Raw genomic sequence first — 17,451 nt, forward strand, 5'->3', positions numbered from 1 at the left:
GAGTCAGCTATAGAGGCTGCAGGAGAGCAGCCATCTGAGTGACTACTGGAGTGGCCCTGACTTGGAAAACAACTCTCTGGGTCTTCTCAATGAAAGGCATTCACAATGCTGATGATGATAATTGCAAAAAAGTATCCAAGTTTAGAGTAATTCATTCTAATCACCATTCATTTATAACCTTAAAAACATAGCTTATACATAGCTGCCTCCTTGTTTGAGGGAAGACATCACTTAGGGGTTTCTTGCTGAACCCTTAATGTTAAAAATGATCTCTTAATGGGATGTGACCCCATCAAGACTCAGTATTGAATACTTCTTGGATAAGTTTCCTTTTACTGGATTAGTGTTTTGGACTCCCCCGAACTTGGTACTTCTCCCAGTGCAATTCCAAACACGTAGTAGGCTTAAAATAAATTCTTGTTCAGTGAACAAATGGAAACCAAACTGGCTTAGAGTTGTGAATTTACAGTATGATTCTGCTGTTGCTAATTTGGCCTTTGATTTTTAAATGAGGCTCAGCTATATTATAGCCCTTGAGTCAATTTGAATCAGTTAAGTTCAGCTCAGTAGTATCCAACTCTTTGTGACCCCATGGACTGCATCATGCCAGGCTTCCCTGTCCGTCACCAACTCTGGGAGGTTGCTCAAACTCATGCCCATTGAGTCAGTGATGCCATCCCACCATCTCATCCTCTGTCATCCCCTTCTGCTCCTGCTTTCAATGTTGCTCAGCACCAGGGTCTTTTCCAATGAGTCAGTTCTTCGCATCAGGTGGCCAGAGTATCCAAAGAACACTCAGGACTGATTTCCTTTAGGATGGACTGGTTGGATCTCCTTGCAGTCCAAGGGACTCTCAAGAGTCTTCTCCAATACTGCAATTCAAAAGCATCAATTCTTTGGCACTTAGCCTTCTTTATGGTCCAATTCTCACATGACTACTGGAAAAATCATAGCTTTGACTAGGTGGACCTTTGTTGGCAAATTAATATCTCTGTTTTAAGATGTTGTCTAGGTTGGTCATAGCTTTTCTTACAAGGAGCATGTGAATGTCAATTGAATGCTACGAGGCTAACAATAAACTGTTACAGTTGCTTTTAGCCCTGAAATTCCTTGACCCTCATTGATCAAACTAAGGCCACAGAGAGACATTAATATTGGAAGAACCCTTCAAAGTCTCTTCTAAAGATGTTTGTGGTTCCGAATAGCAAGGTTATGGCTCCCAGGTTTCGAAATGCACATGAGCTTTCTGCTTCTGGTAAGGTCTCCCAGGAGAATCAGAATCCAGATACAATGAAGATACTAGATAAATTCGTGGATACCACAGTGGAATAATAGAGGTTCCTTTTGTTGGTTTGTTTTTAATTTTAAAAGACCATAGTTTGAAAGTGATTGACTTTAATGCCACTGGGCATGGGCAGAATGTGCTCTGCTTGCTTTTTCTAGGTACCATGCTCAGTAACAGTGTTTCCACAGTATGTTTTATTAAGCACTGGTGATAAGTGTCTTAATTGATGTCTTCCATAAAAAGTGGATTCTGTGGTCAAGCAAGTTTGAGAAATGTATTTAACAAATTCAGATAGCTCAAAGTTTTGATACACTTGCATACTTCGGAAGCTCTAGTAAGGGATCAAAGAATATATCCTAGCCCAAAGATTTCAATCATAGAAATTTTTATGGGGATTTTTCAGTATTAGTGTTTTATAGAAGCCGCTTGGGGAAACAATATTCTAATTTTGAATGTCAATTCACATATACCTTTTATTAGTTTCTGTATTTTCTATGACATTATCTCTTCCATTTTGTTCTATTACATTGTGTCTATCCAATAAAAATTTCTATTTGGAGATCACATGTAGATTGTTGATACTTAGAATTTAAATTATTTTCTATCACTAAAATAATTTGGATCACAATGTAACCATGTCCTTCTGCTGACTACATAAATAAGGAAGTAGCTTGACATTTAACACTGATAAAGGGTAGCATCAGAAGGAAAGATTTTTGAGATTTGCTTGATTATTTGTGAGACTGAAAGTGAAAAGTGAAAGTGAAGTCGGCTCAGTCGTGTCTGACTCTTTGTGACCCCATGGATTGTAGCCTACCAGGCTCCTCCATCCATGGGATTTTCTAGGCAAGAGTACTGGAGTGGGTTGCCATTTCCTTCTCCAGGAGAGCTTCCCAACCCAGGGATTGAACCTGGGTCTCCTGCATTGTAGGCAGATGCTTTACCATCTAAGCCACCAGGGAAGCCGACTATACAGATATAAATTCATTGAATAGTAAAGGTCTTTAATGGTTATATATCCCAACTATTTATTAATATTAACCTCTTTTGTCATCCTACATGTATTGGATGTATTTTATGTTCCAGGCATTATGCTTTATATTAGGGAGTGAAGTTGAATAAAAGATAATCTCTGATCCCATCTGATTCTTAAACTATATAAAATAATATATAGAGTTCAGGAAGACTTCCAGCCAGAAGTCAGCTTTCCAGTTGTTTTGTGCAAATGTCAGTTTTGTCCATTAGAATACCAAAAGTCCAAGTAATGAAATAACTTGCTTGATATCACAGTTAACAAGAGGCAATGTAGAAAATGGTACCCAAATATTTGGGTGGAATTCAATGCTCCATCTAGTGGTCTAATATTGTAATATCAGTTCAGTTTAGTCCCTTATTCATGTCTGAGTCTTTGCGACCCCATGAATTGCAGCACACCAGGCCTCCCTGTCCATCACCAACTCCCAGAGTTCACTCAAACTCATATCCATCGAGTCGGTGATGCCATCCAGGCATGAGATAGTTTTTAATTAATGATTAACTTTGTATGACTAAAGTCAGAAATTTCTTCCAAGTTGGAAAAATACTGAGAAAGATCCCCATATATGATTTTATTAATCCAGTGAATATTTTTTGCTTGCTTACCATGTGCTAAATACTGTTCAGTATTTTGAAGACTATGTCACTATTGAGCGTACATTCTAAATGTGTCCATATTGCTTAAAACTAGACTTTATTTAATCTCATGACTGCATTGATGGCTAATTGGAATTACCAATAAAAGCAAAAATTGTGTTTTGGGGAAAGTTGTCATCCCATTGTGTCTTTTGGTTCTGGGTCCTGGACAATGAGGTGGATTATCACTTCCTAACAGTTGTGACTAAGTCTACATTTCAAGGAGATAAATGCACTATTAAGTGTGAGAGGGTAGTTTTTGTTGTCAGAGTAAAAATACCATCCACAAAATGTGCTTATGATGGTGAATTTATGGCTCTTGAGAATTATGCATTAGCCAGTCTGAATCACTTCTTAAGGTCTTATAGTGTTATGACAGTGTGCTAAGCAAGTGGGTGACATAAATATGTTCATAATATAAAGTATTATGTATATAATGTGAGGTTAAAATTTAACCAAGGAGGTAACACGCATTCACAGTAAGACATGAACTAGATTTAGACTGTTGTTTGGATTGATAAACCATGATTACATGCCAAGTGGATCATGTGGACAGTAAATCAGTTAGTGTCTTTTATTATTAAAACCTCCTGTGTGCATATCAGCACATGTTATCTTAGCAGGTTTACTCCCCTAAACCTCAGTTTCTTCATCTGAGAAAACTGAATGATAACAGTAACTGCCTTATGGAATCATTGAAGGAATAAGTGCAGTTATACAAGTGGTCGTGCGTGACTCTTTAGGTAATTGGTGTCAAACTGTGGTCTGCTTTTCCTTTCTCTCCAAAGAAGCTTACAGTTATGCAGGATCTCAGTGGGATGGCAAGATATGTTTTAAGTACCACTTGAAAGTCAGTGGAAGAGATTTATAACTAAATTGCTAACTTGTGTCAGATGTGTCATTTGATAATGAATGCTGTAGATGTGGAAATAAGCATTTTAGCACCGTGTTCTCAAAAGACCAGAGAAAAATTCCTAAAATGTACAGGGATGATTTAGCTTAAGATAATGGCTCCACACATGTCACTTTCACCTAAGTATCATCCATTTCCTATCTTCCAGTAATTATACATAGATTTTTTTACTGTGGTCAGCTGTTCATCCGCAATCATAGCAGGACATAAAGCAAAGACTCAGAGTGTATAATCAGAATAGATGGTTCAGAACTTCCAGAAAACCAGACTCCCCCAAACACCCTGGTTATTTTCTCTCAAAAGCTTTGGTTTCTGAGAGCTACTTTATGACTTATTATCATATTCCTTTATACTAGCGAGAGTTAAGCTTCTTCACTTGGAAGCAACAGAAACTAGTACAGGTTACACTTGAAATAAAGAGGAAATAGCTTAAAAGCAAAGAAATGAAATGCTACCATGAGTAAACTGGGCTAATAAAAAAGACACAGCTGTCTATAACGGACTTTTGGACTCAGAGGGAGAGGGAGAGGGTGGGATGATTTGGGAGAATGGCATTCTATCATGTATACTATCATGTAAGAATTGAATCACCAGTCTATGTCTGACACAGGATACAGCATGCTTGGGGCTGGTGCATGGGGATGACCCAGAGAGATGTTACGGGGAAGGAGGTGGGAGGGGGGTTCATGTTTGGGAATGCATGTGAGAATTAAAGATTTTAAAATTAAAAAAAAAAAATGATAGAGTTTATGCTGAAGAACATTAGAAGGCAACATTGGATGGAGCTAGACTGCTTAAGACTTTGGAAGATAACCAGACAGCCTCCATTGTATAAAACAGTACTGTACTGTAATGTCAGAAACCTACTGAGAGAGTAAATGTCTATAAATTTTACACCCCCACCCCCAGTGTTTGTGAGTTTCCTAACTAGCATACAGGATGTCCTAGATTTCGTATAATAAATTATACCTTCTGAGACTGTAACTTGAATATACTTTTCTGTAAAGGGACAGGATAGTCACCTCCACCCTAAATGAAGTACATCAAATTTCAACATTTTTGAAATATCAGTACCTTATTAATTTCGAAGGATCCTAATCCCCCAATTTTTAATAAGGATGTGTCATATGTGAAGGAAAATAATGGACCAGGAGTCAATGGAATTCTAGTGCTAGCTCCATCACAGATAAGCTGTTTACCTGTGTGAACAAGGACAAGTCTTTGAACATCTCTACACGTTTTTTCATTTGTTCAAGGGAGTTTGTTATATCTTGTTCAAGCTGCCTTGCTCTATCTTGATGAGTCATTATGAGGCTTATGTAAGGTAGTGTGTGAAACTCCCCTAAAAACCATGAAGAGTTGCTTTTCTCTGTATAGATATTTATGTGCATGTGTATAAATATAATACCTTATAGATAGTATAATTATAAGGTAATTTAGATTCCTTAGTGTGGCTGAATTGTCTTGTTGATCAGAAATTGTTGAATGTGGTATATTATTCAAATTTTAGTTTCAGTAAAATTTTCTACCAGAATACAACAGCAAAACAATGCCAACATCTAATGTTCAGTGAGTGCTCACTGTTTCTGAGATACTTGTTGATTTTTTTTTTCAAATCAATTAAGTCTTCTATGTAGAGGCATTATATTTAGTGTTGTACATGTATATTTCCCCTTAACCTTATTATTTTAGATTTATAGGAAAATTGTGAAGATATTAAATAGAATTACCATATACACCATGTGCAGTTCCCATTATTTTGTGAGTGTATTTTTAATGCAGTTTTAAGAGCAGAACTATAAGGTGGGTATTATGATTTTATTTATGATACACACTAAGTGAAGTTTCATGTTTCTTTGCAGTTCCCTTCATCTTTAGAGTGTTTCTGACCAAGAAAGATAGTTGGATTACCTACTTTTATATGTGCTTATATAATCAACATGGCTTAGTTTTAAGTTCATTTGCCCTTTGTCTTTTATGTTAGACATGAATTCTATCCATTTTAATTTAGTTTTTGAAAATATAAAATGTTTATATGTTTAGAATTTAAACTGAATGCAGAGGTATCCTCAGAAAAGTCTCAATTCTATCTTTATTACCTTGATCCTGCATTCCCATTTGTAAACATTTTATTATTTTCTATTTTATCATCATGGTTATGTTCAAACATATGTACCTATGCACATATATATATATTTCTTTGCGTACATACACATGGATTTATGTATATCTGTGAAATTTATATATATGTATGGAGAAGGTGATGGCACCCCACTCCAGTACTCTTGCCTGGAAAATCCCATGGACGGAGGAGCCTGGCAGGCTGCAGTCCATGGGGTCGCGAAGAGTCGGACATGACTGAGCGACTTCACTTTCACTTTATACATATTTTACTCATATTTACACATATTTTTTACTCAAAATGTAGGCATGATAGATATTCTTTCACACCTTGATATTTTTACCTGGAAGTGTATGTTACAAATCACTCCATATTTGTTCATAAAGATTTTATTTTTATATGGCTATATAATACTCCACAATGTCATATTATTATGTAGTCAAACAGTCTTGTATGCCTAGGCATTTCCATTTTTCCCAATATTTTGCTGTCATATTTAATGCCACCAAAAATATGCTACAAAGTTGTGAACATTTTTTTTTTTAATTCTAATGGGTCAACACCTAGATTGCTTGGTCAGAGAGTGAGTGCATATAGAGTTTTGTTAGTAATTACAAAATTTTCTATAGGGTTTGAATCATCCAACTACACTTAATGGTATATGAGACTATTGGTTTCTCTGTAGCCTCAGTAACACATTTTTGGTTAGAATCTTAGATGTGTTCAGTTTTATAGGTTAATATATATATATATAGTTTTATAGATAAAAACATATAATATATTTTAATTAATGTAAGGTGAGCATCTTAAAGGGTGTTCTGCAGCATTTTAGAGTTAAATTTTTGCTAAACTAAATAGAAGACATCTTTGCACTTAACCAGAAGTGTATATGAGTTAGATACTGTGTAAAATAAACTATGAGAATGGATTAAAGTACTCAAAATAAGTCATTTGTACTAGGTGGCTCTGAAACTCCTGTGAGTTCTTGGCAAGTTAAGCCTTTTGGAGTTGACTACTAGTCACAATAGCCATTTTTGTGACTAGTCCGAAGAATGTTTAGGCACTTAAATTTCAGCACCTTGGAGAGCTAACATTGACTGTGAGTTAAGTACCTATCAGCCATTCAGAGGATTTGGGGTTTTCTGGTTCCATTGAAAATATTGTCTGGGCTTCTTGAAGGATAGTCTCATTTGGCCCTCTTCACCCAACAACCATAGATGTGCCTGAACATTTTCCTTCAAAAGCCTTGGTTTCTGAGAGCTACTATATGACTTATTATCATATACCTTTAGACTAGCGAGAGTTAAAGTTCTTCACTTGGAAGCAACAGATACTAACACAGGCTACACTTGAAATAAAGAGGAAACAGCTCATATTTCACAGGAAATATTTAACAGTTTCTCTATTAATAAATAGCACACTCATTGCTTTTGCCCTTAGAAGCGTTTCTTCATTAGGCATCTTTGTACATATATTCTTCTGTCCAGGTGCTTGTACTTCTGTAAAGATAAACCATAATTTGTAATACTAGATGGGTTTCTTTATGTAAACATTTTTTATAATTCCAGGAAAATGCTTATTTTGTTCTAAGTTCCCTTTTATGCTAACACGTAGGAGTCTCCTACAGCATACTTAGCATCGTTAAATATGAACTTTTTCAGAAGCGAATGGAGATATGCATTTGTTGCAATTTTGTAATGTGTATTCTATCATAATCATCTTCAGGCCTTTAAAAACATTTTGTTGTGGGTATGAGATGAAAGTATTTTGAGGAATTCCGGGGAAAAAGAATACCTCAATGACATGTGTTCTGAAAAAAAAAAAAAAAGGTTTAAGCAAATGAATGTAGATGTTAATATTAAGGGTTCTATGGCCAAAATGTGTAAGCTTGATTGAAAAGAGAATGCATGGCATGGTTCTTTAAACAATGGCATCTCTGCAACTGGCATGTTATTATAAGTATCTTTTTGTTAAGCATCTTGATGCTAGATATTAATTTACATAAGATCATGAAAAATTTTGTGTTCTTAATAGTGAAACATAGTTCAGTTCTAAAGATAATCTAAAAATCACACCCTAATCTTTTTAAAAAGTGTAATCATGCCTTCACACATCAGCAAGGAATAATATTAGCTATTGGTTTTCTAAGCTAACAGTAAAATTATTAATTTCTTTTTCTTTTGGTTTTCCTTCTATTGAATTCTTGATATAGGGAATTGATGTAGGGTAACCTTACAACAGGCTTAAATTCTGTTAATTTTTACTTTAAATTGTATTATTTTTGCACACAAATCAGTTCTACTTCATCTCTTTTTCCTTAGTAACAGCTAAGAAAGGCTTAACCTAGAGATGCTTGACATTTTGAACTATGTTAAAAATTTTCACTACCTCAATTTTTTTTTAATGAAGCAGGACAGAAAGAAATTTAACAGAACAGATGTTGATCTTTTGACCTATCCATATTGAATCACAGAGAATACTAGAGCAATAGCTACTTTAAGGTTGTAAGAATAGGTGAGTCTATGTATGAGAGAAGTTTTTAATTTCTTTACTTTTAAAATATATTTTATATGTTCATCATAAAATTATGGCTGAAATCGTATAATGATTAGCTTAATCATGAAACAATCTGTTTTTTAAACAATCTGTTTAAAAAAAACAATCTGTTCTATACTGTTAACATCGATAACAATGTTATAGTTGTTAAAATGATGTTTTGACATTGTCATTTAAAACAACATTAAGACATTACACAGATCACTGACTAGGGGGAGAAAAGAAGACAAGAGACAGGATGACTGACATTTACTTTTGCTTTTTCCTTCTTTAGTTGCTGAGTCTCGTCCAGCTCTTTTGTGACCCTATGGTCCCTCTGTCCATAGGATCTCCCAGGCAAGGTTGCCATTTCCTTTTCCAGGGGCTCTTCCTGACCCAGGGATTGAACCCATATCTCCTGCATTGGCAAGTTAATTTTTATTTACCACTGAGCCACCAGGGAAGCCACACATTAAGGCTGGCTGAAAGGAAAATTGCCATAGATTCACTGGCATCTATTTTTTCAGATGGCAATGGTTTCATAGACTTTACTCACATCAGATTTTGAGCCTGGATAGAACAATGTTAAGGCCAAAAGTTTATATTTGATAAAACTTTATTTTACCTACCTCTGTTTCCTAAATTGGGATTTTGCCAAAACGGCAGCTGATTCCAGAACCCTCTTCTGAGGTCTTGGTGAGACTGACCTGAATCTTCTGGGAAAGGCCAGAGTCATGAGTTGGATGCAATTTTTACTGTATGTTTTGGTCACTATTAATATAACTAACCACAGCTATTTCTTTGCAGTCTCTAAAGCTCTGTCTACCAGTGGGTAAAAGAATGCTTAGTCCCCATTCTCTGTGCATATATTTTGTATACATCCATACGGGCAATATAAATAGTGAATGTAATAGCATATTTTATAGTTTTCATGCTTATCCATGTTAGAGAGTAAATTTCCTGGGGGGCTAGGAGAACCATGACTGTTTTATTTTAGTTTTATTGACATCTGATTGACCTTTAGCACTGTATACATTTAAGGCATACAGAATGTTGATTTCTTACATATATAGTGCAAGAAAAGCTTACCATCATAGCATTAGCTAGTATATGCATCATATCACATAGTTACTGTTTCTTATTTGTGGTAAGAAAATTTAAGATCTGTTCTCTTTCAAATATATAATGTAGTATTATTAATTATAATTGTCATGCTGTCCATTAGGTCCTCCCACATTTTTTTATCTTATAACTGAAAGTTTGTATTCTTTGACCATCATGTCACCATTTCCTCCTGAACCCTCATACCCTGGCAACCACCATTCTACTCAGAAACAGCTTTTTAAGACTCTGTACAATATGTGGTATAGTATTTGTTTTCTCTGACTTGTGTCACTTAGCGTAATACTCGGAAGGTCCATCTCTATTGTCAGAAATGCTATGTTCTCTTTATAATTAGGGCCCCACTGGTGGCTCGGACAGTAAGGAATCTACTTCAATTCAGGAGACCTTGATTTGACCCATGGGTCAGGAAGATCCCCTGGAGAAGGAAATTAACCCTCTCTCATTTCCATCCCTGTTCCACAGGACCGAGCAGAGTGTTTCCATGTAGCAGACTTACCCATCTACTTACCCACACTCTTACTCACCATTCTGTGTGTAATTAGCCTAATAATAGATATTTCATCAAAAGATAAGATATATTCATAAGCAAGAAATGTACTTTAAGCATGTAAATGTTTCTGGGTAGTTTTCTTACTCTCCTTTTATAACACCATCTAGTTGAGATTTCCAAAACTGTAGATCAAGAGCCCTCAATTCTTGTGTTTTTGGACCTTGTTAAATTTATTAGAACCTTATCTACCACAGTTTCTTCATCTTTAAAAGGACACATCTGTTCAACTTTCCCTAAAAGAAGAGTAAGTATATGAATAAAATGAGGAAGGAGTTCTAAGGTGGAAAAGTAAATTTTTTAAAAAGTTTTGTTTAATTGGGTAAAATTGAAAGAATAAACACATTGAACATATACGTTATACACAAATGTGCATATACATATGTGTGTATTGCGTGTGTGCATGTATATATATCTTTGAGACAATTTCCATTCTGGTAGTCTGACCATAAATTATACTGACTTACTCTGTTGTGAAAGCATCTTAAATCTGATTTTTTAAAAACATAATTCCTGCATTGAGGAAAAGTATTTCACTTGCTTGAGTGTTTCACTGACTCTGCTGAATGAGACCTTGTGATTTGAATAGCTCAATCTTCATTGAGAAGTAGCTAAAATTTTATAATACTTTATTGAGGTCAGACTAAAAATAGAAGGCAAAGGTTCAGTATATTGATAACTCTCAGTGACATAGCTACACATAGCTTTTCTGCCATCCAGACATTTAGTTGATTCAGTGACAGTTGAGGCCAGCTGTTAGATTTAGTTATGGTGGAAATGGTTGATAATCTTGCTCTGTTTCTATAGCTTTCAGAGTCTGGGCCCTCTGTGTTAGAAATATTTTAGATTAAAACATGCAGAGATTCACAAAAACACCCTGGCAGCTAAGGCATATTTTGCAGTGGTAGCAACAGTGCCAATTTAGAATATGATCTCTGCATTTAAATTCCCAGGGATAAAGTCCCCATAACTGAGGTTTTAGACTAGTTCAACTCCTCTGTAGATTTTGATGAATGCTAGAGGCAGGATATAGGGCAAAATACATATCCACACATTGCTGCTTTCAGGTAAAAATCAGGTATCATTTTGATAAGTATCTGAGAATTCATACATACTGGAACTGTCATAGTGATTCAAGGTTTGGGGAAGAAACACTTCCAGTTTCATTTGTTATTTACTTCGCAAAACTCAGCCTTTTTGAGTACATATGTCTGGAGTTTTATCTCTATAGAACTGCTGTTCCTAGGGCTTTCGATTCACACTTCAGAGTACTAGCAAGATATGGGAGTTTGTTCCATTTTTATTGTATGTTTGTGCACATGCTTAAATCTTAACATGTCCTGTTGCTATGAAGAATTCACCCATGTATCTGAAAAAGTCTATTAAGTAGACCAGCTTTTTAAAAAACCTTTATCAGTATAAATAAAAAATGTCAGGTACAAGCATGGAATAGCTATTGAAATAATCAGAAAACAGAATTGAATCTTTAAAGAAAGCATTAATAAGCAGTGGTTTGAATGGTAGACTGGACATACCAGTTAGATTCAATGACATAGTAACTGTAATCATTGATAATAATAGTCATTCCCTTATGTTTAATATTCTCATTCTTAGAGATTTGTCAGATTATTGGCAATGACTGGTGATAGAGGTAGAACCAAAGCATTATGATGATAACAGCAAAGCTTTTTTTGAAAGTTCTTATGTGTACTTTAAGCAAGTTACATACAGTGTGTGCCAATTATCATAACGAAATTGTGAACTGGATGCTGTTATTCACAGTTAAAAACCTAGATTTCAGAGGGTAAATCACTTGTCCAAGGACCTGCAACTAATGCAGGACAAAACTAGTCCTGAGAACTATTAAAAGATCAGTCTGATTCTCAAGCTCATGGTTTTAATTGGCCTCAGTTTTTTAACAAGCATAACTGGAGCAACTGGTGGCTTTGATAATGGAAGACTTTGAAGTTTGTGTGAAATGGAAATATTTGAGGATCTATCATGTTGAAATGGTTGAGCTTATTGTGGGTGGCTCCATGTGACATAACTAGAACCAAGGAGTACCTGTTGCAAATGTGAAAATTTATTTTCTTTTTATTAAAAAAAAAGTAAAATGAAATCTTCTAGAAGGAATGAGTACCCTGTCCTTGGAAATTATTGACCTCAAGCTTCAGGCAAAATTCAAGTAGAAGAGTTTCTCATGGAAGACAGAAAAAATGGACTAGATTATTTAAAAAGTTCTGTCTACTGCTGAAGATTCTACGCTTTAGGTTTTAACTATTTAGCAAGTGTTAATTGGGGAGGCAAAGTAGAAAACACCCATAATTACTACACTTTGAGGTCACTACATACCAAGATTTCACTTTATGCTAGTCACTCTGTTGAGTGTGTTAATTTCTTTTGGAGGGTAATGGACTGACATGTTTCGACAAATTCTTACACTCAGCTTGTTTCAAGAGCTCTTACTGGTGAGTATAATGTGGTTACTTAGGCAAATTTGTATTCATGGTGAAAGAAAATTTCTGGTAGAAGTTGTTACTTGAAAGAATTCTTGAAGCAAGTAAACTGGTATTATTTTTTTTTTAGTGTTTTTTGTATTATTATTTTTAATTGGACGGAAATTGCTTTACAATGTTTTGTTGGTTTCTGCCATACATCAACATGAATCAACCATAGGTATACATAACGTCCCTTCCCTTTTGAACTCTCTCCCACACCCACCCCATCCCGCTTCTAGATTGACACAGCACCAAGTTGAGCTCCCTGTCCCATATAGCAAGTTCCCACTGGGTATCTATATGTTTTACGTATGGTAATAAAAAAAACAGAGACATTACCTTGCTGACAAATGTCCATCTAGTTAAAGCTATGGTTTTTCCAGTAGTCATGTATGAATGTGAGAGTTGGACTATAAAGAAACCTAAGCAATGCAGAATTGATGCTTTTGAACTGTGGTGTTGGAGAAGACTCTTGAGAGTCCCTTGGACTGCTAAGAGATCAAACCAGTCAATCCTAAAGGAAATCAGTCCTGAACATTCATTGGAAGGACGGATGCTGAAGCTGAAAGTCCAATACTTTGGCCACCTGATGCAAAGAACTGACTCATTGGAAAAGACCCTGATACTTGGAAAGGTTGAAGGCAGGAGGAGAAAGGGATGACAGAGGATAAGATGGCTGGATGGCATCACTGACTTGATGGACATGAGTTTGAGCAAGCTCTGGGAGTTGATGTTAGACAGGGAACCCTGGTGTTCTGCAGTCCATGGGGTTTCAGAGTTGGACATGACTAAGTGACTGAATTGAACTGAATGTATGTATATGTTTCAATGCTACTCTCTCAGATTCATGGTGAACTTAAAAATTCTACATCTACTAGGGGTGCATAAGAATGCAGTGTTTTTAATATTATTTGGAATCTCAAACTAAATAATACATTTTAAAATACATGCTAAAAGCAAGAAGGAGATACAGTTCTTTGACTTTTTAAAGAAAAATGGTTTAAAATAATTTTAGATTATTTCATTGGCAGCTGTTGGTCCTATCTGCTTGTTGAAAATATAATGTGAGAGGTGAAGCACCACTCAGGCTACCTTTGTTGTCAATCATGTTCTATTTACTTGTTTTTAAGTGAATTTCCTCCATCTTGATAATTCTAATATGCCTCCATAGTGATAGCCTCTATTCCCCTGTCCCCCCATGTACTTGTACTGAGATTCACTGTTCTTAATATGAACAAATAATTATATATATATGAAAATAGGCCTTACCGATAGCTGAGAAAAGAAGAGAAATGAAAGGCAAAGGAGAAAAGGAAGGATATACCCTCACATCTGAATGCAGAGTTCCAAAGAATAACAAGTAGAGATAAGGAAGCCTTCCTCAGTGATCAATTGCAAAGAAATAGAGGAAAACAATAGAATGGGAAAGACAAGGGATCTCTTCAAGAAAATTAGAGATATCAAGGGGACATTTAATGCAAAGATGGGCACAATAAAGGACAGAAATGGTATGGACCTAACAGAAGCAGAAGATATTAAGAAAAGATGACAAGAAATACACAGAACTATACAAAAAAGATCTTAGTGACCCAGATAACCACAGTGCTGTAATCACTCATGTAAAGCCAGTCATCCTGGAGACAGAAATCAACTGGACCTTAGAAAGCATCACTACGAACAAAGCTAGTGGAGGTGATGGAATTCCACCTGAGCTATTTCAGATCCTAAAAGATGATGCTGTGAAAGTGCTACACTCAATCTGCCAGCAAATTTGGAAAACTCAGCAGTGGTCACAGGGCTGGAAAAGGTGTTTTCATTCCAATCCCATAGAAAGGCAATGCCAAAGAATGTTCAAACTACTGCACAATTGCACTCATCTCAAACACTAGCAAAGTGATGTTCAAAATTCTCTAAGCCAGGCTTCACCAGAAGTGAACTATGAACTTCCAGATATTCAAGCTGGACTTAGAAAAGGCAGAAGAACCAGAGATCAAATTGTAACATCCGTTGGATCATCAAAAAGGCAAGAGAGTTCCAGAAAAACATCTATTTCTGCCTTATTGGCTATGCCAAAGCCTTTGACTGTGTGGATCACAACAACCTGTGGAAAATTCTTAGAGAGATAAGAATAGCAAACCACCTTACCTGCCTCCTGAGAAATCTGTATGCAGGTCAAGAAGCAACAGTTAGAACTGGACATGGAACAACAGACTGGTTCCAAACTTCAAAAGGAGTATGTCACGGCTGTATATTGTCACCCTGTTTATTTAACTTATATGCAGAGTACATCATGCGAAATGCAAGGCTGCATGAAGCACAAGCTGGAATCAAGATTGCCAGGAGAAATATGAATAACCTCAGATATGCAGATGACACCACTCTTATGGCAGAAAGTGAAAAGGAACTGCAGTGTCTCTTGATGAAAGTGAAAGAGGAGAGTGAAAAAGCTGGCTTAAAACTCAACATTCAGAAAACGAAGATCATGGCATCCGGTCCCATCACTTCATGGGAAATAGATGGGGAAACAATGGAAACAGTGAGAGACTTTATTTTCTTGTGCTCCAAAATCACTGCAGATGGTGACTGTATCCATAAAATTAAAAGACCCTTGCTCCTTGAAAGAAAAGCTATGGCCAACCTAGAAGCATAGTAAAAAGGAGAGACATTACTTTGCCAATGAAAGTCCGTCTGGTCAAAGCTATGGTTTTTCCAGTAGTTTTGTATGGATGTGAGTGTTGGGCTATAAAGAAAGCTGAGTGCTGAAGAGTTTATGCTTTTGAACTATGGCATTGGAGAAGACTCTTGAGAGTCCCTTGGACTTCAAGGAGATCAAACCATTCCATCCTAAAGGAAATCAGTCCTGAAGATTCATTGGAAGGACTGATGCAGAAGCTCCAGTACTTTGGCCACCTGATGCAACAAACTGACTCATTTGAAAAGACCCTGATGCTGGGCAACATTAGGAGGAGAAGAGGACAGCAGAGGATGAGATGGTTTGCATCACCGACTCAATGGACATGAGTTTGAGCAAGCTCCGGAAGTTGGTGATGGACAGGGAAGCCTGGCATGTTGCAGTCCATGGGGTCGCAGAGTCCAGACAAGACCGAGTGACTGAATTGAGAGGCCTACATTTAGATGAATGTAAAGGGGAGTAGTTGGCAGTGAGCAGTTTCTTCCTAGCTTGAATGTAGTAGTTTATCAGCTGAAGGAGAAAATTTTGATAAAGAAAGGAATTTTGACTCTTTAAATTAAAAATAATTGAATTCATGATATAGGATTATAAAAATTCAGGGCCACTTGCGCAGAAGGACTGAAGAAATTCTCTTAAGTGATTAGTTGAGACAGCTGGGTCTGTAATAGGTGTGTCTAGAAATCAGATGCTATGAGAGATTAATCATATAGTGTGTAAATTTCCCCCTTCAAATAAAGAAGCCTGCTAAGATGTAAGCAAACTGAGTTACACTGATGTGCTATAACAAGGGAGAACAATGCAGAATTCCAAAATGAGACCTATAAGGGAAATGAGCACGTATGTTTCATTGCTTGTGGTTTGTGTTGGTAGTTCTTAGGGCAGGACTTACAAAATTGGACAAGACATTGGTCCCATTGATTTCTTAAGGAAACATTTCATGTAAATTTCATGGGAAATAGGTTGGACTTGGCTTAAATTTGTGACTACAGGGGCTTGAATGCTATGTTGATAAGAATGGAGAGCATAGGGCTGACATTAGTGATGCCATGGAAGATTAAACAAGATGTAGTGACAGACTGAATGCAGAGGGGGGACCTAAATGACATTAGTGGCTTGTGACCACTGTGACAACAAAACAGCAGGATAGATTGTGTGACGATTGCTTTTTGTCCAAGGACAACTACAGATGGAACAGGAATCACAACAGGGCATGTGTTTCTAGATAAATCAACATATGTGACAAGGTATGTATCCAATGAAAGTAAAATTAAAAATGATTCATCAGTTAATGAATCCAATTATAATCTATATCTTCTTTGACTTTTGCTTGACTTTTACAATAAATGTCAACATAGAGTAGTTATGAATTTGTATAAACATAACAGCAATTCTCATTTATCCATTGCTGGCTTACTGTATAACATGCATTGTGTTAAGTATTTTATGTGCATCATTTTAATTAGTCTGTATATGTGCAGCTTTCACCCCCTGTGTTTAGAGGGTGTTTATATATAAACATTGATGTTTAGAAAGGTAGAGACTCTTGTCCAAAGTTATACAACCAGTAAATGGTAGAGCCAGGATTCAATCTCCATCTCTCAGACCCAGACCCATTCTCTTAAGAATTTGGCAGCCTTCTTCATAATTAACTTTCAGATCATGACCTACCCTGGAGGAAAAAACATTATTCTTCAATTAGCATTTGAAGTGGACAAAGCATGAAAGGGAATGGCCCAGGGAAAGAAGGAATATTTTTGAGCTGAAAAGGAAACAAACAGGCTTTTAGTAACCCAACCAACTACTCTTGTCATCATCATTGACAACAACCACAGTACAGGGGGATTAATTTCCAGATTGTGCTTAAGCCCTAATTGATATATTTTCATTTTGTAAACTGGTCATTTTATAAGAACCAGTAGGTCTTGATGTAACTAGACCATCTCAAATGAACTGAAGGAGGAGCTATGGGGAAAGCATTTTCACCAAGATAAAACAAACACCTGTGACTTCACCTCTTTGCAGAAATTAACTGTGGCTTTGATATCTCTTATTGAGTTTTGCGT

The 17,451-nt window shown here is 36.2% G+C and overlaps 1 non-coding gene across 1 annotated transcript; it reads right to left on the reverse strand.

Annotated features, from left to right (window-relative positions):
• Window positions 1-2,175: 2,175 nt before the first annotated feature.
• On the reverse strand, window positions 2,176-2,247 carry TRNAC-ACA (transfer RNA cysteine (anticodon ACA)). The gene has a single exon. It is a non-coding gene; the product is annotated as a tRNA-Cys (tRNA).
• Between the last annotated feature and the right edge of the window lie 15,204 nt (window positions 2,248-17,451).

Source organism: Capricornis sumatraensis, chromosome 9 (assembly GCF_032405125.1).
Source record: "Capricornis sumatraensis isolate serow.1 chromosome 9, serow.2, whole genome shotgun sequence".
In the NCBI taxonomy this organism is placed as follows: domain Eukaryota; kingdom Metazoa; phylum Chordata; class Mammalia; order Artiodactyla; family Bovidae; genus Capricornis; species Capricornis sumatraensis.